Below are 26,030 nucleotides of genomic sequence, written 5' to 3' on the forward strand. Positions count from 1 at the left end.
TTCAGACCGCAAAATAATGAAACGATACATGAGAAATTAAAAAAAAAACTTCCATGTTAGAAGAGAAATCATGCTCAGCAATCTTAGAGCAGAAGGAGCAATGTAAAACACAAGGTCCCAATGTACAGGCACTCATGAAAGGGGGTGGCATTAGATCACAGTCATTAGAGATTACCGGTCATTGGTTTATTAAAATTGATTAAAAATAAAACATTTGACAAACACTCGTGCATAAGTGACAGGTCATCTTCCAAACCGGCAGTCAAAGACCTCTTTAAAATTTGTACAGTGCTTTTAGATTGGTGAAAACACACGTATATCACTTGTACAAGCCCCGTACAAAGAGAGTTTATGCAAAGTGATTTTGATTAGACTTGATCATTTACAGAATTATAGTCTGTCGAATGTCGAGGCACTCCAGGGCATGCAGTAAAACAAAATATGGGTGAAGAGGGACGTGCATTATCAATGCGGATGCAAACCCAATCTTGCGCCATGAGGAAGTTCTCATTGTCAATTACACTTTCATCACTGGGTCACTCAGTCAAGTCCAGATGATCTTACCTCCTATTTGACGGAAGCCATTCATCGCCGCTGGACTTTGAATCGGTCGGAGGAACGATGTTTCGCTTATTTTTCAGGCGTGTGACAACAGCAAACCATGTATGATGGTTCCCATTTTTAAAGTGCATGGCATTGCTCTCCAATCACTAACATTGCTCTGCTTTTGGTAGATTAACACCAAAACAAATTAGAAATGTTATAAAATATGCTTGGGACATTGATAATCAAGAAAACTGACGTTTTGTCCCCCCAAAAAATTGTGGAATGTATTTTCCTCATGACAGAGTCTTATGACGGGTTATCTCGTCATCGGCAGTTGCGGCCAGAAGTCAGCATGATAAGATATCTCGTCATTGGCAGTTAAGTGGTTAAACACTCTTGAATCACATTATGAAATCCAGCTCAACCTGAAAGGTTACAGAAGCTTTCAAAAAATAAGAAAAATGCCTACGTCTTGCTTTCAGTTACAGCACAAAGCAAGTTTTACGTTGCAGGGACAGCGAAACTGCCGAAATGTGAGTCTTGTTCCAATACCGTGATGGGATCCTGAAGAATTCATCCCATGTCCACACGGTGACCCTGCAGACAAACGAAGTGCTTACACAATTGCAGCTTGCCAGTCATGTCAGAGCTGAATCAACATTGTTACACCACTGTTTCTAAGGATGGGGCTCAACGAAACCTACCTGATCCCGACGAGGTGGCAGGCACCAAGACCTTTAGTGCAGTCTTGCACTTGGCACATTGTCACGTATGCTCATCTGCAGGGAGTGGGCCCTCTTTCTGGGCCTCTTGGCAGATGGTTGGCCTGATGGGCGTCCAGCCGGCACCCTCTTTGAACCCCTTGTCAGTCCTGGCCGACGTCTGGCAAGGCTTGTGGGCTGTACCCGTATCCGACGTCCCCGACGCTGTCGTACTCCTGCAGCTGACTTCAACGTAAGCATGAATCCATATGCGTCGTTCCCATTCGTTACACGATCCATCCGGGCACCAAGGGCATCTAAAAGCTCAATGTATGCTGGGTTTTCCTCGTTCATGGCGTGCAGTCGTCGCATGCGGGACTCCAGGCGCCTGTAGACTTCCTCTCGAGCCTGCACAAAACGCATTGAGGACAGCACATTATTATACTTTGTCTAGTATTGTGAATAAAGTAGATGATTTGGAAACAATCTTGCTAACTCATGACCCCCACGTGGTTGTCATCACGGAAACATGGCTTCACAGTCGTATTGGTGATAATGAAGTTATTCCGCCTTGTTACAGAATGATTAGGAAAGACCGAGGATCAAGGGGCGGCGGCGTGGCTATTATCGCAAAAAGTTCGGTGGACCTGGTACCATTAGATTGCGTTGTCAACAGGGAGGTGTTATGGTGTAAGATTAAAGTTCACGGCAACGTGTTTGTTGTTAGTACTGTATATAGGCCGCCAAACACCGCCGCGTGGTTTTTAGAAGAATTGTATGATTACATGGCGTTGCGCTTCAATGACAAAACTAAAATTATTTTGACTGGAGACTTCAATCATGCTGATATTGACTGGGCAAAGCAAAAACTAGGTAAAAATGAAATCGCGTCCTCCGAGCTTTTGTTAGATATAGCACTCAGTTTTAATCTTCAACAGTTAGTGGACAGGCCGACAAGAGTAACAGATACGAGCCAATCAATTCTGGACTTACTTTTTGTTAGCAACATAGTGGAAGCAGATAAAGCACATGTGCTCGACGGAGTGTCAGATCATAAAATGGTGTTTCTTGACTTAGAACTACACACAACAGCTGCCGATAATGCTCGTCACGAACGTACTGTCAGAGATTTTCAAAATGCTGATGATGTGTCCATCCTCGATTATTTAGTTGAACATTTTGACCATTTTAGTCAGTTAAGTGATGTTACCGAATTATGGAAAACATTTAAGAGTATTGTTTCCTACTGTACATATCACTTTGTTCCGACAAGGGACGTGAGAGCACGACAACATCACCCATGGGTAACAAGAGAAATTTTGCAAATAAAGCGAAAGATCAAGCGCAAAAGGAAAGCAAAACAAAATTCCTCAGACATTGCAAATTTGGGGCGACAATTGAAGAATCTTATTTCCCAAGCTAGGGAAAATTACTGTGGCAATGTGCTGTCTCGTTTCTTGCTGGAATCTCCGCAAAAATTCTGGCGGTTTTTCTCGTCGAAAAAAGAAGTAATAACAGAAGTGATGGTAAGCGATGAGGTTGTGTCATGTCCCATTAGAGTGGCAGAGGAATTTAACATGTATTTTCAGTCAGTCTTTACAGTCTCGAGTGATTCGCCGGTAGACCACGTCAGCAGCTCTGATGAACCTCGTATGTCAGATTTCGTTGTCTCGGAAAGTGTTATACTTAAATTGCTTTTGAATATTAATGTAAAGAAGGCGTCGGGGCCAGACGACATTTCAAATGCATTTCTGAAAAGGTATGCTGAGTGGGTGTCCCGATATCTTTTCATAATATTTCAAGCCTCTCTCCAACAATCCAAATTTCCAGCAGACTGCTGGAAATGTGGTAAAATTATACTCATTCACAAATCTGGAAACAAAATGACAGTCTAAAATTACCATCCTATATCATTAACGTCGACTTGCTGCAAACTGCTGGAACACATTATTTCAAATCATGTCACTCAGTACTTAGAAGAAAACAACTTAATATACAAACATCAGCACGGTTTTAGACTGGGTCTATCGACGGTCACACAATTAATTGAATGTGCGCATGAGTTCTCATCTGTTGTAAATGAGCGGGGTCAGGTTGTCGTCGTGTTTATGGATATTTCAAAAGCGTTCGACCGCGTGCCTCATAACAAATTAATTGAAAAGCTTCACCTTGTGGGTCTAAACAGCAATATAGTGTCGTGGGTCCGGTCTTACCTAACTAACAGAACACAGTATGTCTACTGCAGTGATGCATGCTCTACCCGCCTTGCAGTGTATTCAGGTGTGCCACAAGGGTCGGTACAGGTCCACTTTTGTAAAGCTATTTGCGGATGACTGCATGTTGTTTTCAAAAGTGCGTACAGTCGAAGACCAAGACTTGCTTAATGCCTCTCTAGAAAAACTTTACTTGTGGTGTGAAAGGTGGGGTATGGTAATTAACTTTGATAAAACAGTACTCTGCAGCATTACAAACAAACGAAACATTTTAGAGTATTCCTATAACATAGGTGGCGTGCAACTGCGAAAGGTGGACGAATTTAAATATTTAGAGGGTGTTATTTTTAGTTCTACCATGCGATGCAACAGTCATGTAGATTACGTTTGTTCAAAAGCCTACAAAAAGTTATTATTACTCAGAAGACAACTTAGGCATGCCAATAGTGATGTTCGACAACTTGCGTACATGTGTTATGTTCGCCCATTGTTAGAATATGCAAGCACTGTATGGGACCCGTATAGAAAATGCCACGAATCACAAATTGAAAGAATACAAAATCTGGCGCTTCGATTTATCTTCTCCAGATATAAACATACAAAATCTGTTTCTTCAATGAGACAAGAGGCGCAGCTTGACTCGCTGGCAAAGCGAAGGAAAATATCGAGGTTAAAAGAACTCTTTTCCATAATAACTGGAATGACAAAGCTAGATCCGCAGCTTTACTTGTGGCCTTCAACGTCTCGTTCCCAAAGAACTAGCAACGTCAGGGCGATTGCTCCGTATCAATACAAAAATGATGTATTTAAGTATTCTTTCTTTTGTAGGACAATAGTAGAGTGGAACGCTCTGCCAAACGAAGTCGTCAGCTGCTGTAATCTCAAGTCATTTAAATTATCATTGCACAAATTTTTAACTGAATAATGTATGTGTGCGGAATACATCTTCAGATGTGCAGGGTGTGACCGCACCCATGCATGTGCATAAGTACTCATTTGAGTGTGAATGCATTTTGCTTGGCTTGTACAACTTATTTTTCTCTCCTGTGTTGACCGTAAGGTTCACAGTAATGTAAATAAATAAAATGTGAGAAATTACAATTTTGCTTGTTTCAACAGATTTGCCCGTGCTGAAACACTGAGAGCCTGGCCACTAGAGCAGAAGCACATGTGTGCCAAGTAGTCAAAGGCTGACATATATGGAGTACCTTGCAGCCAAGAAAATGACCCTTCCCCTGTGCCCTTTTCTCCATTCCTTTTTGCCCAAAAGGAGCGGGTCTGGAAGGTAACTTACACCACAAGGAGGAAGACTATCCTTCTCTTTCGGGTGGAAAGGAGAAATTGAGGTGCAGTTTTCTCCTCTCTGCTTATTCGTTGGCCTTTAAATAAACAATTTTCTCCCCACATCACTGCTAAGTCGCACCAGAGAACCTTCGTAGTTACCCCAGCTAAAGGTGGGCCAATAACCTTGTAGGAACAAATGGTGGTGCACTTGTTAATTTCCACTTGGTACAGTCTCTCAGGTAAAAAGCATGCATCACAGATGAGTGTGCAGCTTGTATTTGCTAGGAAATATGCACCACTTTAAATTCTAGTTGCTGCACTAGAGCCTCTCACGGTATGACTTGTAAAAGGAGCTTGTGTTATACAAGTTTATCGTTCTCCCTTCGCTTGGGAAAAGGAGCTGGATAAGACACGAACATCAAAGAGTGCACATACCTGAGCACGCTGAGCTTGGTCAGGGTCTTGCGCTGCAATTGGTGCCAGGGCCGATGTGGAGGGTTGAGGAGCTTCTGGCTGGTCATTGGCTTCTAGCAGGTCAGTGGCTTCTGCATTGTCTGGGCCTTTGGGAGCTTCGGGGGTGCACCTGGGACTCTCTTCTTCACCTGGGTACTGCTGCTCTCCACGAAAGGGCATAAAAAATTCCCAGGGTGGGCACTTGTCACCCAAGGCCAGCTTGCCCAATCGATGCCGGTCCTCCGTAGTCAAAGGGGGTGCATTGGGGAACCAACCACCAAAGGTTTCGTGCACCAGAGCTTGGTGTTTACAGAAAGCCCCTTGTTTCCCGACTGGGCAGCTGCACGCTCCGAAGTCTGCGGCCACCTCGTAGACCACGTCATGGCGTGTGGCGCTGGGCACTGCATAGAGCTTGTCGCCCAGAGGTTGGATGCTCTCAGCTGCACCTTGTGGCATCTTGGAGAGCAGCCGCTTGTATACCACCTGGTGACTTGCGACACGGCTGTGGGCGTGGCGGAGGATGCGACTCTCGAAGTACTTCTCCCACACCATGGCCACCGCATCCACCAGTGCCACAGCATTGAATGCCTCTGCCCTGCTGAGAACTATGTCCTTCAGGACACGGATGGTGGCCTCTGAGAAGTTGTTTGTATTGTGCCCCCGCGTGGTGGTGTTGGCACGGTAGAGCAACACCCACTCCTCCTGTCTTCCAAGGAAGGCCTCCACCCGTGCCACGAAGGCCTGGTGTGGCTGGCGCCTCAGCTGGGCTGTCGCTGCTTCCAGCTTCTCCTGTGTGTCAGCATACATGACCTGCAGTTGGCCATTACCGTTGAGGTTACTTCGGTTAGAAATCTGACAAACATTTGTCAGCTTTACATGCACACTTTTGCCTGACTGATTTCCACAAGACCATTAACATGCAGAGGTGTGTCGCCCTACTCTAAATACCTGGGCTGCACTTTTGCTGCACATTAGTGCAAGTTTCATACTGCGGAACGTTGCACAAGCGCCTCTGTCACAATGGCAACTGCATAGTAAAAGACTTGCCTCCTGGAAGGCTGACATCAGGCAGCGCCTCTGGTCCTTGTGCACACCGTTGTGGGCAGCTGTGAGCCAGTGCCACTCCGCCTGCGCCACATGAAAATGGCATAGGAGATGCCTTGCCGTGGGCCAGGTCTCCTGCAGAGCAGCCTTCTCCGCACTCGAATTGTCCGTCATGAAGACCTCGGGTGCCTGGCAAAAGATGATATGCGTCCCACAATCGGAGAGAGACAAAGAAGTGAACCGTCATGCTTTGTAAATGCTTTAGTCCCTACATGTAGCATATCCCTTCTCTGTAGCTATAGAAACTGTTCTATACTTGCTTGTGACAACCGGCTGATAGCATTAATTTATGTTCAACACAACAATTTACAGAAACTGATAAACAATTGTTTTTTTAAATAAACAACTGTATACACTGGGACATTCCGTTCCATTCTTTTCACCTCGGCTTAAGGTCAGCTGCTCACACTGCTGGCAATTGTGCCTTCACTGAGTGCAATTGAAAAGAACTGGCAAGACTGATGTATCTCAGTGAAGCGCACGTATATGAAGTATTTGCACGTATATGAAGTATTTGCACTACAGAGGAATTTGGTGCAACCTGTGCTACCATCACCATCTCATTCTCGTAACCTTAGACCAAGCCTTCATGCTTGATCCCTCGGTCAAACCACTACCCCCTCGTGCTATAGTTTTACTGCGGTAGCCGTATATGGGCCCTTCACTTTGAGTGGTCGGCGGAATGTGTCCGTGTGACGGTGGCCTTTGACACTAGACCTTCTTCCTACCTGACCCCTCCCCTCCTCCCTCGCCTCTTTTATCTCCACCCCATACTCGTCCCATCTCCCCTCTGTGCCCTACCTCCTCCTCCTCCTCATCTTTTCCTCCTATGATTGCCTATGATTGTGGCCTTTGATTCCTTCGCTTCACTCTTCTTCCCTCCCCCTCTATCTGTCATGTGGTTGTGTGTTCGTGGCTTTAATTCCCTCGCTTAACTCTTCCCTCCCCCTCTATCTGTCATGTGGTTGTGTTCATGGCTTTGTCCTTTGGTTTTGACCTTGAACCCTTGGCCGCTCCTCCTCATCTTCATTGTTCCCATCCGCACCTTGCTCCCTTCTCTTTCCTCAGGCTCCTCTTCCCTCCACTCTTCCTTTCCTCTCACCTTTTTCCTCCGTCCCCTAACCAGCTTCCCCGCCTCCTTGGTCCGCCCCACCTTCATCCCCTCCATCGTCTTCTTCCTTCACAAAGTCAAAGCCACCTCATCCTCAGTCCCCCCTGCCCTCCGTCCTGGTCTTCCCGTTTTCTCTCTCTCTTGCGTTATTGTGTGTTCGTGGTCTTCTACCTTTACTCTTGACCTCCTCCTCCCTCTGTCTACCCTCCTTCCCCTCCTCCTTCTCGCTCTCCTCTTGTCCCCCTCTTGCCCTCCTTCTGTCTATGAGGTGACGGCTACTGCCGGTCATCTCACTTGCAGTATGGGCCGCCACTTAGCGTAAGGCTCCCGTTTAGCGGAAAAGGCAGCGTAGTAGTAGTCCAGCAGCGTCCAGCGTGACCTCGTGGGTCACGTGACCCGGAACACGGGTCACATGAACCAGGCCATGGCACCTGGCGTGACCCGGGTCATGCTAGGTGGCCCGGCTGGACTGGCGTGACCGGTCAGTGACCTGTGTCGAGTGAGCCGGGTCACGGCGTCTGGCGTGACCTCATGGGAGGGCCCTTCCCCGTTCCTCAAAACCCGGGTCACGTGGCCCGGATGCTAAATGGGAATCAGTGATGGGATTTCCCTCTCCTTACCCCCCGTAACTCCCATTCTCTCCCCCACTACTCCCCTCTCCTTCCCCTCCCGCCTGCAACCCCTCCACTCCCCAGACTCCTGACCTCCATCCCCTTGACTTCCATGCCCTGCCCTCTCTTAGTAGCAGTGGGGGGTGGTGTGACCCTGCAGCTCCCCACACCTTCCCTCCCCCACCACCCTACAACCCCTCCAGTCCCCCAACCGCCCCACCACCCTGCCCTCCCTTCCCCGCTTCTCTGCACTCCCGCCCTCCTCCACCCCTGCCCTGACAACCCGGCCTTGCGCTATCGCGTCGCACCCTTAAGGCCAAGTGTCCCTCTAATTTTTTTGTCTGAAACAGTGTCGTCAAAAGTTATTGCATGCTTCATCACGGCACAATTTTGTCAGCAATGCTGGCTCGCATTTGTGCCTGGAGCAGTATCCTCCTGAAGTTTGTGGAATGCTTGGCACACATGTGCATCCGTGTCAACGGAATGATGACGCTTTGCACATATTTCTTGCACAGTGCAAACTAGTTTGTTATATCCCGGGTTGCGAATGAAGCTGTGTTGTGTTTTCTAGAAATGCGAAAAATATGCATTTGCTTTTACAACATGGGCCCTGATAAACCACAATTCCTGGTTGACCGCAAAAATTTACACCGAAAACACTGAATTTCGGAGTTAAAAGTGAGGCACCGAAACGACACACTCGAATTTGGAGAAAATTAAACATTAAAAATATGAAACGCCAATTTTTACATAAGGGGGAAATTTTGTTGCATCTGCAGACACCGAAGCTTTTTACTAGGGTTCTAATGTTCTTGAGGCAGAAACAAGTGTAGTAAATGACAACCAGCTTTTTCCCACTGAGAAAAGCTATAATTTCCACATTATTTTCTTCTTACGGATAGACCCCCAAAGCAGAGTGGATGGGTCTCGCTGAGGAGCTTGAATGCTGCCGAGTACCCGTCCGTGCTTTGCTCGTTGTGCAGGAGGACTGCTAAGGGGACGGCGCCAGCCATTGTCGCCACCAGCACCACTGTCACGGTGCACTTGGTGGTGTCACACGAGGACGTCGAGTCTATAAAGACAATGTCCCTCGCTGCCTCCAGTGCCTGGGCCCGCCGCATGATGGGGGTCACGACCAGAACTGCCTAACAGCTGCTGGTGTCACTCCGGCTGACCGTCACACTTGTGCCTGGAAATTGTTAAGTAAATTGAGGCACGGCTCTTTTTAATCACTTTTCTCAAGTGAGCTTTACGATGCAACTCACCTCTGTACCCCTAAAATTCCCAGCAAAAAAAATGTGTAGTTACTGCCACAGCTACATGTGATGTGCATAGAGCCGAGAAATGTGAATGTGAACTGGTGTTGCTCTCTAATAGCATGTGCCTAGTGGCAAGTGCTGAAGCTCACAGATGAACAATACCTCTCTTTTCACAAGGTGACGTGGAAAGATACACTGGTAGGTCATGTGATGTCAAAAATAAGCCATGGCACTGTAATAACTTGTAGCATACCTTGAGCAGCATAGAGGGGTGCCTTCTCCTCCAGCTTGGAGAGAGCGTCGATGGGGCCACCACCGAAGCAGGCGCTCCTCCACACAGTGTGCCAGTGTTGCACGGTTCTGGCCAGAGGGTTGAGGGCGCCGTTGGCCAGCAGCTCGGGACCGTTCTCCTCCATGCAGAGTTTGCTCTCGTGGAGCCTCCGTGCCTTGCTGACTGCCATCCCGTCGCTAAAGTAGTCCACAAACGTCTGCCTCGTGGTACGTGTGCCCCGAAGGAGGCGCAGAGCGTCTGCTGAATGTGTATTATGCGAATGTTGAGTGTCCATTCGTATGACAGTAGCCAAGGGAACGTCCCTGCGCAGGTACGGGTCGTTCTGTTTTGAGCCCTTGCTCAACTTTTTTATCTTTACGTCGAGTCTGGCCATGCACACAGCGTTGCGGCGCTCGGACACCTTGTTGCGAGGGTGGTGCTGGCAGCGCCAGACCTTGTGGAAGACCATTCTGAAAATACCACAAATGCAGCAAAATAAGGGGGAGCACCCTATGCAGATAGGGTAGCGTTAATTCTTGAGGAGGAAAGCTGCTTTAAAGTGGAGAGGTTCATTTGGCTCACTCGAATAGCTCACAGATTTGGCTCGCACGTGGGAGGAGTGTTTTTTTCGCATGGTGTCCGCGGGCGCTCTTCAGGCGTAAAATTGATCGTATAAATAGGCCAATGATTGGATAGCAGTGAAACTTCTCAAGGTCTCTTTAGGAGGTGCATTTATCATACTCAAGTTTCATGAGTAGGTTCCCGGATTAAAATCCTGGAAAAGAAAAACGCTATATCTCTATGGCATGGGAAAGTGCCGAGAGCCTACACTAATGAAATTTGGGTATGGTAAGTACACCACTTAAATACACATTGGCAGGGGTTTATCCAGAATTTTCAACAAGGGGGGGGAAGGGGGTCACAAGTTTTTGGGCGGCTGTAGGGTGTGTGTGGGGGAGGGAGGTGTAGCCTTGTCTGTGCTTTGCACAAAAAATTCTGGGGGGGGGGGGGGGTCGGGCTCAACCTGGGGGTGTGTTGGGGGGGGGGGGGTGTAGCCTTGTCTGTACTTTGCACAAAAAATTCTGGGGGGGGGGGGGTCGGGCTCAACCTGGGGGTGTGTTGGGGGGGGGGTGTATAAAGCTCTGCGACATTGGAAAGTTTCTCCGCTTTCCATTCATTGGCTATGCGCTCCATTTCACGACTATTGACAACTGATTACACGAAGTTTGATGGTGTGAAACAAATGCCATTTCATTTTCACCCTGACTACGCAGGTTCAAACAAATCCGCAGCATGCTCTATTTTTTCTCGACCTGCACGTCTGCCTCTCCGTGACGTCACGGCACCCGGCTGCGCGGGAAATTTCGAATGTGTTTTCCATTCGCTGTTTTCTCAATAACTGTTCTGAATTTAGAAAACCTAAATAGCATGCCGAGACGGCCAAAGACTCAGGATATATAGTTAGTTGAGAGCCGCATTCCAATTATCATCGATGCGGTCCTCAATCGCGGAAAGCATGAATGACATGAACGTACCGTTGTCCCTCCTTCTGGACCTTTTGGACGATCCAAGAAGTGTTTGTTTGGAGACTGTAGGCCTCCAGCCATTCGTCGACGGCCGCTTCGTTGTTCAGGTTCGCGCGAAACACTGATTCCTTTTCCGTCGACGCGAGGTCGTCCTTCACTACCTCCAGCCGCTCGAACGGCGAAGGAGGCTCGTCCATCGTTAAAAAAATTCAGCGGTTCAGTAGCAGTGATACACAGAAGACAAGTCGCACTTTCGTTTCGCGCATGAAAGCACGACGCTCACCACTCTGGGGAACGAAAAAACAGTGATGCAAAGCACATTCAACTCGTGCACGAGTGCGCAGCGGTCAGGATACTGGAGAGGAAAAGTAACGGTGATTCAACCAGCTTACAAATGTCTCCCAGAACACGTCGCCGATGGTTCATTCAGTGACACACAACACGTGTACCCACACAACACGTGTACCCGCACCACCGTGACCCGCACCTTGGTGAACTCCACGCTGGCAAGCAAAAGTCAAATCGTGGACGAAAGCACGGCGATTTAAACAAGAGCACGATGATTCAACGAACACACCAGTGGCTTCGATGTCGAGCTTGAAACAACAGGTTGCAACAGGGAAAAAAAAAAGGGTTGAAAGGTGAAAAGGATCAAGGGAAAGAAAGGGAGAAGGTAGGCGTGGTAGGCTAATCCCCACGCTGATTGACATCCGGCTTTTCTGACGCCGCTCTTGGTTTCGGTTTCGTTTCCTACACCAGTAACATTCATTGAGTCGGTTGGATGGGTGGGAAGTAAGAAAACTTTGAAGCCTATTAATTAACGTTCTTAATTTGTCACAGAAATGCTCAAAATAATTCCTAATTAGTGATAGCGATTTCCCTATAACTTTTTTTTAAATTTTCTGTTCGAGTTATTGTCTTATCGCCGCGTCAGCCGCGTGATGGCGCGGCCGACGCGGCGCGGCGGCGCCCTGAATGGCGGATGGCGGCAAATGGCAGAGGCAGATGCAGTGCAGATGGCAGGAGAAGTTTGGAGTCTCGAAGTTCGCTGCTGCCGAGGTTCAACACGTTGGAAATATCGGTATGGGCTATGACAGCCGATTTTCTTGACTGTTCATTAACGTCGCTGTTCAATCTGCCTTTATGTTTGTCCTTATTGATCAGCGTAGTCGCGTCAGTGTGACACGAACATGTTTGGTCAGCTCAATACAAATCGGGATTGAACACCTCTTGTTCGGTTCGATAGAACTTTTTTTGCATCGTAACAGTGTGAGATGCCGTGTGTCGTGCCAAAAACGACATGCTTCCCTGACTAACAGGTAGACGCTATATTTTGTAAACGTCCGAGCTTGTTGCTCACGGCCGCGCCCTCGCTGCACTCTCACAGTCACAAGCAAATGGCAAAGACGTAGTTTTTGTTTGAATACATCTTCGGAGTATGAGGTGTATTCACCTACGTGTTTTTGTTCGCCATTTTGTTGTGATGAGTTCTATGGCTTGTGCCGAAGGCGATCATTCTAAGAATTCATTTCATGCCCTCAGATGCGCAGTGCGCAGAAGCTTCCAGATCTCATTACGCCGACTTCTATTAACAAAATGACAGACTTAAGTCTTATGAAAACACCCTATAGACACTTGTAGCGCAATCAGGCTCTTTCCCCTCCCGCAGCTATGATGAATCAATCTCTGGTGTGGTGCAGTTCCTGTGAAGAATTAACGTTACCCTATGTGCATAACGTTAATGACGCCGCGCTATTCAGTCGACTGTTTCTCGTCGTTATTTGTTGGCCCATCCGCGTCAACACCTGTAATACGCCTGTGTTGACCGATTAAGTGAATAATCTGTGTGAACCCTGTGGCATGACTACATTTGCACGTACCCTTTCTGGGAACACTCAGTACACTTTGTGATATGTAAAGTGAGTTGCGAGGGGTGGTCCACTGTGTGGCACCATGGGCACTAACCTGTTTAGAAATACGAAGTCCGGATTTAGGCCCCCAACCTTCGGCTTTATGCGTTGTCCGCCACGCGACTAAAGATTTTGATGCTGAAGTGCGAGCTAGTGCAAGCTAGCACAAGACCCTCAATGATCAGGTTCGCATTCAGAATGCTTTGCGCCGTTTGCTCATCTGGATCCACGAGTAGTGAAGCTACCCTTCGACGGAACACAGATTTATCAAATGTGCGTTGCATAAGTACACGTCTGTGGCTATTTCACAAGCAACTCCAAGTTCGCAAATTTTTCCAACTCATTTCTGACGCTTTTCCGAATCGCGGCGTGGCTCATTTGGGTAGGACAGTTTCCACCGGGCTAAGCAGGTTAACGCACCAGATAGGCGTTGGTTGTTTTCACGTGATGTCAATCGGCCATTTCGTTGTTCAATGGTAACACAATGGCAGGTATAAGTTTCTGTGCTTTACGGATTTGATAGTCTTAGGCATCATCGAAACGCTTCTATTTGGCACGCGCCAGACAGCTAATAACAATAAAATGGTGGACTAAATTATGCCAATGAAAACACCCAATACCAGCTGCACTAGCATCTCACTAGGGTGCCTTTATGTGCGCTTTGCTTAGGGTTTTGACATCTAGCCATTTTGGTCTTCTCTTTTTATTGTTTGCTTGGGGCTTGAGCTCATAGCTTTGTCTGTGCTACGGCGCTGTTTTGTTTCAAGCTACTTCTTTGTATTTTCGTCATGAGCGTGTACTGTCGATGATAGGCATGACCTGCTTTCCATATAACGCATCTCGCGTGCATGGACGATTGTGTTCCGCTGCGTTCCCTGGAAAACGGAGGTAGCCGGGCGGTGCACGAGACTCATATGCACATGTGTGCTCACCACACACACTTTACTGATGCAGTGTGCCATGGAGCCAGTAGTGCAGGGGCAAAGCGCTTGCCTCACACACAGCAGACCCAGGGTCGATTCCTGACAGCGGCGAAATGTAACAAAATGTTTTGGAGCAATCCTCAATATCGACGACGGATACCGAATGCCCTACGCCCTACACCCTACGCCATCATTCCAAAGGGGGGGAAGAGCCCATAACAGCTATCACTGTAAAACAACCGAATCGCTCGTTCTTCTGCATGCGCAATGGCAATGTTGCCAGCATTTGGTGGGCTGCGTTCCTCGCGAAAAGTAAACAAACATGGATGTTGTCGAAGCGTACGTCGAAGTCGTGTGATGCGAGTGAGGAAAACAGGAACGGCGCTGTTCGGTTTTACTGGCGGCAGCCGCATGCTACGATAGTTCAAGAGAACCAGTAAAACTAGTGGAGACCGTGAAAAAAAAATAAAAGCGGCGAATTCAAGGACTAGCAGCCAGGTACAAAAATTAGCGATTCTTGGTACGAACTTCGATTGCAACAATACTTAAAAAACAAAGTAGCTGGAAACTTCGATTACTAGTCTTATTCCTGTACGAGTGAAAAATGCCTTTTAGTGCGCGGGATGCTTTTTTCTTGATAGTGATATAGTAACCGTCTGAAACCTCATCTTTTAGCTATGCTAAACATTCTTCTGCTCGTATGCCTGCCTGCATACGTGCTCGATCATGAACTTGAGTTGTTAGTCACCTGACATCCAGCTAAAAATCTCCAGGCACATTTATTATAAGCTCAGGCATATGTTGGAATGAGTGTGGTGGGATGTCCTCTCAAGGGAGAACATTAACGAAAGAACACAATGTTCAACTTGAGAAAGTGTAGCACCCCGAAAGTATGAAGCTGCTATTGCATTCACACCCTTTTATTGCCACAGACATTTCGAGCAGAACATCGTAACTGCCACAAAGAATCACCCATGGGGACACTGCCTAAAGGAATACATAAGCAAAGTGCACAGACGAATGTCCACTACTGTCATCGCGTCGCTGCTTCGTAGCCGAGAAGTTTATGCAGGGGCAAACGGGACGGATGACCACAGTCATTGTTACCAGACAAGTCAAAATGGCGAAATTAGGTTATTTTTGCAGTAAAAAAATACTTCACATATCAAAACAAAAATGATGGGCCATGAGAGATGCTATTTCATTAATTCTGTAAAACACTCAGGCACCTTCAAGTTTTTTTTTTTTTAAACTCTAATTATGTTCAAAAAAGTGTGTGGGCCCATAGACGCCCAGCAAAAATCCGTCACGACATTGAGGCCTTAAACCATCTGTCCTCGGGACGGCGCAATTTAGCAGTTCTGTCGACTCTTAGTACAGTGGCTCCAAGTGTACTAGAAGTTGCTACAGTGCCACGATCCATTTCTAGTGTCACATGGCTGGCCACCGCATTTTGCCGCGTTGCCTCATGAAATAGAGGGGCTGTTCCTGTGCAGTCTTTAGCAGTTTCTACTAGAAATATGTCATTATAGAGGACCCCAGCTAAGATTTCCATTTTAGATTTATGCATATCACACCCCTTGCGGGAAGCCGCCACCTTTTTTTCTAGCTTGCAAATAGCTATAGTACAGTCGTAACGGACAAATTATTGGCGAATTCTAATGTTACAGTTGCTTGAAAAAAGTGATTAGATCGAGCCTCGCCTCATTTTACACAATGATTTTCAGGGACCGGCATCACGGTGAGCTGCTGGGAAACCGGCTCAGCAGTTGTGGTGGTGACCCCTATCATGTGGCAGGCCCTGGACATCCTCTTGCGACAGAACTGAGCGCACCGCCACAGTAGCAATGATGGCTGGCGCTGTCCTCATGGACAGTGAACAGAGCGTCGAGGGGTACTCGGTAGCTTTCAAACTTCTCAGCGAAACCCATCTGCTCTGTTTGGGGAGTCAATTCGTAAGTGGCACAGAATGCGAGAGCCATACCCACTTGTCCCCTTCTCTCTACTTGCCAGACACTACACTCTAACCTCAACGACAGTAGTAAAATGTTTGGCCCCCGCAGAGCGCAACTAATTTCTCAATTCATGTGATAGATGACCATACCTGTGCGCAATGCCGTTCCATCTCTGACAACCAAGTCTTGTTCTAACTAGTAGTTTGTGCTATCCTGATACATTGAAATACGAACAACGGAGCGCGTGGCTTTCAGTACATGCTGTGTCACTAGGCGTTTGCCGGCGAAATCACAAAAATGCGCAGTGGATGCGAGGCTTCATGCACTAATGTGCTCAACTCTCGCTTGCACATCCAAAGGTTCGGCGCTGCGCCAGCATTGCACTTGAAGCGGAGGCCCTGTTGACATTATTGTCGGTCCTTGGCTAGTGCGGCGTGAGCAAGCTAGCCGGTAGCCACAGCAGCAGCACGCTGCTTGGGCGCGGGGCGTTGAAGCACTCCCGCAGTGTTTATTTCTCTTGGCTTGTTTACTGCAGATAAATGACGGCCACTTTAGCTATATTTCATAGCAATATGCCCTATTCGGTCATGGTGAAGGTGTTAGTTTGCCTCAGAAATGATACACTCAGCATCATTAGCCAAGAAACGGCGAGTTAGCCAAAACCATTCTTCGCTTCTGTACGAATAAAGCTAGCGTGCCACTTCTTACAAGGTTGAAGCAACTGAGTTGGGTCAACTACATTATTTGAACTTTATTTTGCATGGGGGCTTTGGATGCAGAAATAAACTAATGTTTCTCGTTTACGCTTCCAGCTACTTAGGGTGACCGCCCGTCCCGCATTAGAAGTCGTTGTCCCGCGTCCTGCAAGAGATTGAGAAAAGCGTCAAATGTCCTGATTTCGTAGGTTGGTAAAATTCACTGTTTTCTAAGCGGCGCCTCCACAACCCCCAACCCCGAAAAGTCGCGAAAGTGGGTGCCAAACACTTTGTAAAAAGAAGCCACCGAGACAGGTGGAGAGACAACAACGCATGTGGCCTGAACCAAATTGTTCTGAAGATAGGCTTGCCAGGGTGCCCTTTCTGCCTGCATTCTGTACAAAACGCAGGCAGCTTCGCCTTCCTCGATGCATGTCCTCTTTTAGTGTTTTCTCTTTTTCTATTCTTTTCGTCGTCTTCCTCCTGTGCATCGCTCTTCTTCCCCGTCGGGACTCACGGTATGCAAGAAATAGGCTTTCAAGGCGTGGCTGGGACGACTTTGGAGGCCCTTGACAGTCGTCTCAGATACCCTCGGGCGGGCGGCGTCATCTAACAAACAGTTCCTCACGTTCTCTCCCATTTCCTTTTCGCACCTCTGTCCCAGCACCCTCATTCCTATGCTCTCTTCTGCTTGTTTTGAATCGACTTGAAAGTGGAAAGCTCGCCGCTCATTCTCCAGAATCAAGCCGAGGCACGACTGCCCTGTGTCGCTTTGGTCCTTAATCTTAATTGGCACGAGCTAAGCGAGGGCTTCCAGCTGCGCAATGCCGGCTTAGCACCGAAACTTCAGCATGTGCCGAGCGAGGGTCGAACATATTGGAGCAGGACACGCGCCCTCACTGCAACTGAGCATTTGTGTGAGTTCCTAGGCGACCTCCAGTTGGCGCAGCATGTGCCGAAAGCTACGCGCTCCATTGTTTTGTTGTTTTGTATTTCAATGTATCATGATCTCATCATCAACTTACAGTACTAGGACTTTTTTTTTTTTTCTTGCGGCAAAAGGAATGAGCTTAAAGCTCGTTCGGAAAAGTGGAAAGTGCAAGCTGTACGTCAGCAGGCCGACGTACAGCTTGCACTTTTTCGGACCCCCTCCTTCCCTATATCCTCTCCACCTTCGACCTTCACACAATGCAGCTCCTCCTCGCAGTTTAAGAGAGGAGGACTCTAAGAGGATTATAGCCCCTGCAGAACGTCAAGGTTGAGCATCGGCCTTTAAAGGACAAATTTTGCAGCTTTCTGTTTGTGTAGAGGGGCATCCATCGACATGGACGCCCCTCTACGCTACAAACTTGCAAACCTTGGAGGCCATTGTCCAAGACGCACTGCTGATAAAGTTGTCATGTGAGAAGCATATAAGAGTTATCTCGGATCTTGTACATACTCATCACATAATCATTTTCATTAGACGCGGCACCGCGGGCCTTCATGGTACGGGCTGTTGCCTTTCCATGGTGCCACGGCTTTCCTAAGCCAATGAAGACTATGACTATAATTTCAATGCTGCTTCAAAAAAAAAACAAAAAAACACATGGCTTTGTTGTATGCACTCAGTGAAGGCGCACTTGCCAGCAGTGTGAGCAGCCGAGATAATAAAAGTGAAATGTTCCAGGCAGAAACATGTTTGTGGTACAAAAATGCAAGATATCAATTCCTGTAGGTTGGTATCTTGTACATAAATGGATGTCGGCAGCCTGTTGTCTCGAGCAAATGTAAGGATAATATCTCTGTGTATAGAGAAGGAATATGCAGCAAGTCAGTCAGCTCTTCACGCACCTCAGGCTTTTGTTTACCACCGAGACACGATGACATGCCTTTATTCACTGTTTTGACCAATGACGGCGCACACTTTTCTGCCTCGTCTTTGTGCCTTCTGATAACATTTCTATGTGTAGAAGACATGTTTCGGTACACTCGGTACGGTAGTTCAGTTCTTCGTTGCTCCAATGGTGGGCAGCATATTATTTTTTGCCAGGCACTACAGGTCTTCACGATCAACAACCCTATTGTGGAGAGGGCAGTGCTGCAGGAGTCATGGCCCGCAACAAGGTGCCTCCCAGGCCACTATCACGGGCAGAGTGGAGCTGGCTGACAGCTGCCCACAACCATATCGAGAAGGGCCAGAGGGTCACTTGATGTTGGCATCTAAGGAAGCCAAGTTTCTCAAAATGCAGTTGCCACCTGTGACAGAGGCACTTATGCAATGTTCTGGGCTGCGAAGCGTGCACTTTTATTTGGCAAAAGTGCAGCCAAGCCATTTAAAGCCGTGCATATTTCTATCTGATGCGAATTGCACATTAATTTTTTTAGTTCGCTGTTTACCTGAAAGGCTGCACGAAGCAGAAATGGACGACTGCAGGACCGTTTGTTCCTACAAAGTTTGCGCAGTGTTAACTGGGATAATAACCGAGGTCCTTTGAATTTAACTTAGCATAGTAGAGAAATAAAACTGTTTATTCAATGACTTGGCACACATGTGACGCTCAGGGCTACGGCATGACAGTTTCAACATGGCCAAATGTGCCGAGACAAGCCCAATTTTAATGTGGAGCATATGGGTATTGCTCACCTCACCTGTTGCTCACAGTCTACGATTGGCAGGACTAATTTTGCCTGTGGTCTTAGCAGAATAACAGCTCTAAGTGGCTGGAATCAGTCGTGCTACTTAACAGTAATCTTGAGAAGCCATGCATGAATACTGCGAAGTGCAACCATGAAGAAAAAAAATGTAGAGGAGAGTCCTCAGTGGCTGCTGCATGGCCTTACAGCCGTGGACTTCTCGTAGGTCCAAATCAGACTAGACGTAACTTGGTGGTTTCAATGTCTTTTATGCAGGCACAAGAGCCCCACTTGCGGTGGCTGGACGTCATGAAGGAACACAATCCGACATACCTAGAGATTAATCAATGCCGTGGGGATGAGCTGGACCGTGTAATGAACAAGACCGACGTGACTGGGCTATGCTCACATTTGAAGCAGTGCAGTTTCCACTTGATTACTTCCATAATCATTGAAAACCCGTAGATGTCTGAGGACATACTCTCACCCCATAATGGGCCAGATGAGGAGGTTACCCTTCGACACACTTAGTAAGGCGCAGAATATTATGCTGCTGCGCTACAGGGTCCGATCGAGAAAAGTAAACCCTCCTTTTCGGCCCGCATAAAAAGACTATGCATAGCAGAACGCTGAAACTCCGCCAGAATGTAACCCTAGCAGTCTGAGCAAGATGCCAAAGTTTCAGAATGTGACGTCATTGAATTTGAAAGTTACTAGGAATTTTCTGAAAATCTCAATAGGAAAATGGGGTCGCGTCCCAGTAGCGTCTCCCATTCATCTCCATGTAATCGCGAGCTCTGCGAGCCTCCATTCTCACATTGAAAATTTCCGGTAATCATGCATAAATATTCAATTCGATGACGCTACTTTCTGAAACTTTGGCATCTTGCTGAGATCGCCAAGGTTACATTCGCGTGGAGTTTCGGCATTCGGCGATACATAGTTTGTCTATGCAGGCCAAAAGTAAGGGTTTACTTTTCTCGATTGGACACTGTAGTTTGAAAAGTGTTTGATATGTGAAAAAGTGCCTGGAGCATGGGGACCTTCAAACCACTACTATATACTGTACTGTTCTACATTTAATCTTGAAATTGTTTCCTGTTTTGAAATAAAAGCTTCACTTGTGTGTGAGGTATGTGCTCTTATTCCCTCTTTATGGCTTGTTCACCCTCGCCGTAGAAGTCTTCGTGGTGCTGGACAACTGACATTTTCCTCCAGAGTAACTTCAACCTCACGGGTAGGAAGAGTGATCAGAGCAATGTTATGTGTGCCTACTCTCATGAGGAACATGGAAAGCAGTAAAGTGAGATGCGCAACTACAACCTACTGTGGTACATTTACTGAAGGTGTCAGTCATTCTGAGGGGCCCGAGTACTTTGATGGTGATAGAACGACACCTCTATCGCTTTCCGAATTCGCACTGGAACGCGCGTAGACATCAGGCGCACAGCGCGCCCGTGTCACGATTAGGCGCGTTTGCGGAACGAGAACATGTCCACGTACAAGAAGCACTGCGTCCGCGAGCCGTCCTCCGCAAGAGTTGCTAGCATTTGGTGCTACGGTGCAGCGGCGAACTCCAAGGATCGTTATGGGTCGTACTCGTAGGGGCGATTTCGACAGCGGCGCGTATGCTGTAGCATACGCGCCGCATGCAGTCCTGGGCGTTCATCTTACCAAAAAACGAGTTCACATCGCCGAGGTGAAAGCATTAGTTGCTAGCGTTTGGTGCTACGGTGCAGCGGCGAACTTCGACGATCGTAGTGGTCGTACTCGTAGGGGGCGACTTCGGCAGCGGCGCGTATGCGGTGGCATTATCTCGGCGTGCAGTCCTGGGCGTTCATCTTACCGAAAAATGAGTTCACATCGCTCAGTTGAAAGCATTCGAGTCATCGGTGCAGCGGCGAACTTCGACGATCGTAGCGGTCGCACTCGTAGGGGCGACTTCGGCAGCGGCGCGTATGCGGTGGCATTATCTCGGCGTGCAGTCCTGGGCGTTCATCTTACCGAAAAACGAGTTCACATCGCTCAGTTGAAAGCATTCGAGTCATCGGTGCAGCGGCGAACTTCGACGATCGTAGTGGTCGTACTCGTAAGGGCGACTTCGGCAGCGGCGCGTATGCGGTGGCATTATCTCGGCGTGCAGTCCTGGGCTTTCATCTTACCGAAAAACGAGTTCACATCGCTAAGTTGAAAGCATTCGAGTCATCTAGGCACGCGCGTGAAACGAAGTGTTTACAGCGGCGCAGCGTAACGCGCGTCTCACCCACCAGCGCAGCGGCGGACGCCATCTTGACAAGACGAAAACGCGCTCAAATGCGTTCAAACGGCGCGGAAGTGACGTCATGTCACGTGACATTTTCAAAACCAATGAAATGGCCGCTTTCGCGTCGCGCCGAAGGGGGCGTGGCCAGGCGGCCGGGCCACTTGCTCTGGACTGGTTGTGCGCTCTCGTGACGGGCGCTCTAATCGCGAGTTTTAGCAGGCCGTGTTTTCCCCTCCGTTAAAACTGCAAAGAAAAAAAAGTGTATTTTTAAACAGCCTAATTGGGACAAGCATGTCACAAAACAATTTTTCCGCCAAAAACAAAATGTATTACAGCACTATTCATTGCGCGAAACTGATTTTAGTTTGTGGTTATTTCGTCCCTTTTAAATCGCGCGCCACAAAGTTGGTATTTTACGTCACGATGGATGGATGGATGGATGAATACGGCTGAGCCCTTTGGATCGGGCGGTAGCTTACGCCACCTAGCCATTTTGTTTTACCATTTAAGCTTAGAATATTTAAATGTGAAATCTATATTCACTCCGCAGTGCAAAGGAAGTGAGGCTATGAAACCCCCTTGCCATCAGTGATTAAGAAAATACCTAGTTTTCTCTCGATTTCTGCCACCATTCACTTAATCTTTGCTTGGTAATCTCTACAGTCTTGAAATCCACTCTCCCTTCGCTGTCTCTAAAACCCAATGACTTTATTAAATCTATGTTGTCTTCGGTAGGCATAGGGTGAAGCCCTTTACAGTAGAGTATCAAGTGCTCAGCCGTCTCGTCCTCCTCTCCACAAGCAGTGCACACTGTATCAATTTCCTGGTACTTCACTCTGTATGTTCTGGTTCGCAGAACACCCGTTCTTGCCTCAAACAGCAATGAGCTTCCCCTAGAATTGTCATAAATGCTTTCTTTGGCAATAACTCTTTTGTTTAATCTATAGCTTTCCAGAGCAGTCTTTGTCTGCATTCCCTCTAGCCACCGATCTCTTTCTGTGGCCTTAACTTTCTTCTTAACTGAGACTTGCTCTTCCGTATCTTCGCTATAGCCCAAAAACCTTCCTCTTAATTTCCTAGTGCGCTGTCTCCACTTTGTGTCTACACTCCTCATGTATAAATAGCTGAAAACCTTTCGTGCCCATTGCTCCCCATCCATTAGCCTCAACCTATCCTCAAATTCTACCTTGCTCACCGCTTCCCTGCTCTCAAATGATGCCCATCCCATGTCTCCTTGTACTCCCTGGTTTGGCGTTTTGCAATGCGCCCCCAAAGCCAGTCTACCTACTCCGCGCTGTTTTATTTCTAGTTTCGCATGCACTTCGGATTTCATGCATAGCACTGCGTTTCCAAAAGTCAAGCCAGGCACCATGACCCCTTTCCAAATCTCTCTCACCACCTCATACCTGTTGTAATTCCAAAGTGCTCTATTTTTCATTACAGCTGCATTTCTGTTGCCCTTACCTATTATATACTTTTCATGGTCTCTGAGATATTCTGCACCATCACATATCCATACTCCTAGATACTTGTATTTACTAGCTCTCTCAACTGTAATATTCTGTATCTTCAGCCTCTCAACTTCATCCTCGTTAAAAATCATGACTGCCGATTTTTCGCTTCTGAATTCTAAACCTAATTCCTCTCCTTCCCTACCACAGATGCTCATTAATTCCTGCAACTCTGTCCTGTTGTTAGCCATTAGTACAATATCGTCCGCATACATCAATCCCGGTAAGGATTGCTGAATTTTTTGGCCTAGCTTACTGTAAGAAAGGTTGAACCCAAGCCCACTCTTCTCTAGTCTATCCTCCAATCCTCTCAGATACAACATAAACAGCAAAGGCGATAACGGGCACCCCTGCCTAAGGCCTCGTCTTATCTCTATTTTCCCTGTCGCCTTTCCTTCCCATGTTATAATCACCTTGTTATCTTTGTAAATGTTCCTTAATAGTGCTGTTAGTCGTTCATCTAGGTTTAAGTTCTCCATTATGTCCCACAGGTTTCTTTGGTTCACATTGTCATAGGCACCCTTGATATCCAGAAATGCCAGCCAGAGCTGTCTGTTTTCTTTTTGCGCTATTTCTATACACTGTGTTAGAGAAAATAAGTTGTCCTCCAACCTTCTTTGTTTTCGAAACCCGTTCTGTAACTCGCCCAGTATGCCCTCGCAATCTACCCATTCCTCCAGTCTGTTCTTTATAATCTGCATTACCAACCTGTAAATAACCGGTGTCACGGTTATAGGACGATAATTCCTAATATCAGACTTATCTCCCTTTCCCTTATATATCATACTCATCCTACTAAGCCTCCATTCATCTGGAATATTTCCTTTTGTTATCATGGTACTCACTACCTCCCTTAGTTTTGCCTTAGATTTAGGACCCAAATTCTTCACCAGCTTGATAGGGATACCATCTGTGCCTGTCGACGTGCCACTAGGGACTCTTCGTTCCGCCTTTTCCCATTCTCTTTGTCCAAAATCCGCGATGTCACAAACTGGACTGCTACTTCCTTCGGTTCTCCTATCTTCCACATGTACCCGTTCCCGAAATTTCTCCTCCATCACTGCTCCTATATATTGTATCGCATCATCTCCCTCTAATTGATCTCCCTGATGCGAGAGTATAAACCTCTGTCTAGCTTGCGTTGTTTCACCGAGTGAGTTCAAGTGCTCCCAAAACTTCTTGGCAGCATTTCTATCTTTCTTACTTACATTACTCATCCATTCCTCACCCTTTTTCTGAATTTTCGCATGTTTACAAACAAACCGGAGCGCCCCTAGCGGACGCCACCGGCGCCGCGCATGCGCGGTGGATGGTGGGCAAGAAGCCCGCCGTCGCCCATAAACAAACCATTGAATTGCGTTGTTGTCGGTGTCGGTGGGAGTCCCCGTGCTCTTTTTCGCGTTGGAATTGTTGATTCTACGTCCTCCTAACAATGTCTGACTACTTGAGCGGCTTCAGCAAAACTAACGAGGCAAAACTTTGCGTGAATAATGTGACGTGCGGCGATTCATTTCACGTGGACGCCGCAGAATAGGCGCTAAAGCCTGACTCGCATGCACGATGAGATTATGTTCGCTGTTTTTAGACGCGACGTTGATTGGACTGCAGAAGCGTGGACCGTAGCTGAGATGTTGGACGTCGATACTGAAAACCGCAAGTAGAATTGAGCATTACAAGTCGGTGATGGCCTGGTAACAATAATGATCAACATCTTCTTGTATCCGTTTACACTTAGCCTACTTACCCCAACCAACCTTCAAAAGTGTTTTGAGGCCTGCACTTAGTTCCTATCGCAATTACCGGGTCAACGTTTGGTTTACGGGCCGCTGTCGTTTGAACGAGCTGACGACAAAAAGCAGCCAATTTTGAAAGAGCAGACAACAGTTCGAACGCATGCGTAATGGGGTATGGGCAAGAAGCACCGCGTCCCGTGTGCGTCAACAAACCACTCGAATGTCACGTTGTCGGCGTCTGTGTGAGTCTGCATACCCTTTTTCGCGTTGGAATCTACGTCCTCATCGCAATGTCTTACCACTTTAATCGCCTAAGCGAAATTATCAAGGCTCGTTACGCCGCTAAACTTTCTGTAAATAATTTGACGTGCGGCGATTCATTCGCATGAACGCCGCAGAATGGACGCCAAAACCATTATGAGATTCGTCTATCTATTTTCGGTCGCGACGTCGCTCGTGCTGCAAAAGTGTGGAAGGTAGCGGCGATGATCGACGTTGATACTGAAGATCGGAAGCGGGAACAGACCAAGCGTAACAAGTCGGTGGTGGCCACTGGTACCAATGATCAACATCTTGTATGTACTGTTTACACCGAGCCTAATTAAGTCTTTTGAGGCCTGCAATTACTTCTTATTGCAATCACCGGGTCAAAGTTTGGTCTACGGGCCGCTTTTGTTTGAACGAGCAGACGACAAAAAGCAGACAAGTTTGAAAGAGCAGACGAAAGTTCGAACGATCAGGCGGCCGTGTGAATTTGAAGACGCACTGAACCCCTGGGTGGTTCGGACAACTTGGCGATTTTCTCTCGTTTATGTTGGAACAAAGCAAATACATCTGGCGACCACAAAGTGTTGCCCGCACACGCAATCGTAGTTCGACAGCGTCTGGTTTGCCCTTTTCACGGCTACTATCCATGTTCTCGGACAAGCGGAGGGGGCGGAAACACATGAAAACTGATCTTCAAACCTTTCCGGACTCTCTTGGTACAACCCCCGTCGCAGCATTTTGACGAGAAGGCAGGTTTTTTGTCTCGTTTCTTCCAAAGAAACACGGGAATGCATGTTTGGCACGGCGACTTCTGCCCACCGCCCCAGACCGGAAGTGCGTCCGGCGCGCCACCACCGCGGCGTGACGTAGGAGAGTTGAGTTCGTGTATACGTCACGAAGTGACGTATAGCAGCCACTTCGCGCGCGTCGAAAGAGCGGGAGTTTCAAATGTGGAGAAGTTGTGACCCCGACTAAATTACGTCCTGTGGCGTAAATATTGCTAGAAATTTTTTTTTTTCGCGGAAGATTTGTTTTGTGACATGCTTGTCCCAATTAGGCTGTTTAAAAAAAAAGAATT

The 26,030-nt window shown here is 47.4% G+C and overlaps 1 protein-coding gene and 1 pseudogene across 1 annotated transcript in view; one reads left to right on the top strand and one right to left on the bottom strand.

Annotated features, from left to right (window-relative positions):
• Nucleotides 1-26,030, top strand: part of LOC8025703 (choline transporter-like protein 4) — a 647,806-nt gene that overhangs the window by 370,911 nt on the left and 250,865 nt on the right. The window lies entirely within an intron of this gene.
• On the bottom strand, nt 1,016-11,151 carry LOC115330649 (annotated as a pseudogene).

This window comes from Ixodes scapularis, unplaced genomic scaffold, assembly GCF_016920785.2.
Source record: "Ixodes scapularis isolate PalLabHiFi unplaced genomic scaffold, ASM1692078v2 PGA_scaffold3__209_contigs__length_174095766, whole genome shotgun sequence".
NCBI classification, from domain to species: Eukaryota; Metazoa; Arthropoda; class Arachnida; order Ixodida; family Ixodidae; genus Ixodes; species Ixodes scapularis.